Genomic DNA, 1,308 nt, shown 5'->3' with positions numbered 1-1,308 from the left:
AAATGCTTTTTTTCTGCATGAATATATTATATGATGAATTCTTTGTTCTTTAGCCTGTTAATATGATACATTGATTTTCAAATATTGGATCACCTTTCCTTCTCTGAAATAAACACAACACTTATAATGTATATGCTTCATATATATTGCTGAATTCTATTTGCTAATACACTGTTGAGACTTTTGTATCCACATTAATCCAGAATGTTGGTCAGTAATGTGTGTGTGTGTGTGTGTGTGTGTGTGTGTGTGTGTGCTGTGCTTGTCTGATTTTGCCATCAAAGTGATACTGGCTTCATAAAATCTGTTGGGAAGTATTCTCTTTTATTTTCTGTAAAAAAATATAGAGAATTATTGATGATTCTTTTTTAAACATTTGCTATAATTTTCCAATAAAGCTATTCTGGAGGTTTCTTTATGAGAGTTTTAAAATTACAAATTCGATTTCTTTAATAGTTATCAGGCTATTCAAATTATTTATCTCATATTGAATGTGTGGTAGTTTGTACTTTTGGAGAAATTGGTTCATTTCATCTAAGAGATTTCATTATGTATACAAAATTTGCTACTATACTGTGACAACATGTTATTTGATCAAATGAAGTGTGGCAACTTCACCTCCCTTTACATCATTTTACTCTTCCTCATTTGTAATTGTATTACATATTTCTCTATATGCACTGAGGGATATTAGACAGTGTTATAATGTTTGTTTCAACCATCTAACACAATTTAGAAAATCTATCAAGACTATACTTTCAGGAATCATTTCTATAGTCTGTTACTAGAGAAATTTCTCTGAACGTGTAGAGTAACTGAAACCACAAGGAGATGCAGTGTCCCTTCCCGAGAGTGAAGCTGACTCTGGATGTTTCTCCAGCTACCCTTTGCATTGATGATCATTCTCCTCCTTTGGGGGAGTAGGAGAGAAGGGACACCATTTGAGTGGTTAAAAAAAAATCTACCCATATTTTCACTCTTTCCATGTTTTTCCCTCATTTCGAGTCCTTCATTTCTTTTCTGTGTAGAACTTATTGTAGCTATCTTAGGTAGATTGCAGACAAGTTCTCTTAGACAGTCTTTGAAACTGTCTTGATTTTAAAATCACTTAAAAAATTAATGGGCTTTAGGTGCTCCTGGTTGGCTCTGTCAGTAGAGCATGGAACTCTTGATCTCAGGGTTGTAGGTTTGATACCATGTTGGGTGTAGAGATTTACTTAAAAATAAAATCTTAAAAAAAATTAATGGACTTTATTTTGGGGGTAGTTTTACATTCACAGAAAAACTCAGTGGCAAATACGAAGTCTT

General features: G+C 33.0%; 1 non-coding gene across 1 annotated transcript; it reads left to right on the top strand.

Annotated features, from left to right (window-relative positions):
• The first annotated feature begins 746 nt into the window (after positions 1 to 746).
• LOC129501118 (small nucleolar RNA U3) lies at positions 747 to 950 on the top strand. Its single transcript, XR_008662675.1, has one exon. It is a non-coding gene; the product is annotated as a small nucleolar RNA U3 (small nucleolar RNA).
• The last annotated feature ends 358 nt before the right edge of the window (positions 951 to 1,308 follow it).

Source organism: Nyctereutes procyonoides, unplaced genomic scaffold, assembly GCF_905146905.1.
Source record: "Nyctereutes procyonoides isolate TBG_1078 unplaced genomic scaffold, NYPRO_anot_genome, whole genome shotgun sequence".
Classification (NCBI taxonomy): domain Eukaryota; kingdom Metazoa; phylum Chordata; class Mammalia; order Carnivora; family Canidae; genus Nyctereutes; species Nyctereutes procyonoides.
The sequence above is the reverse complement of the archived record's forward strand: the minus strand, read 5'-3'. Positions and strand labels throughout refer to the sequence as shown.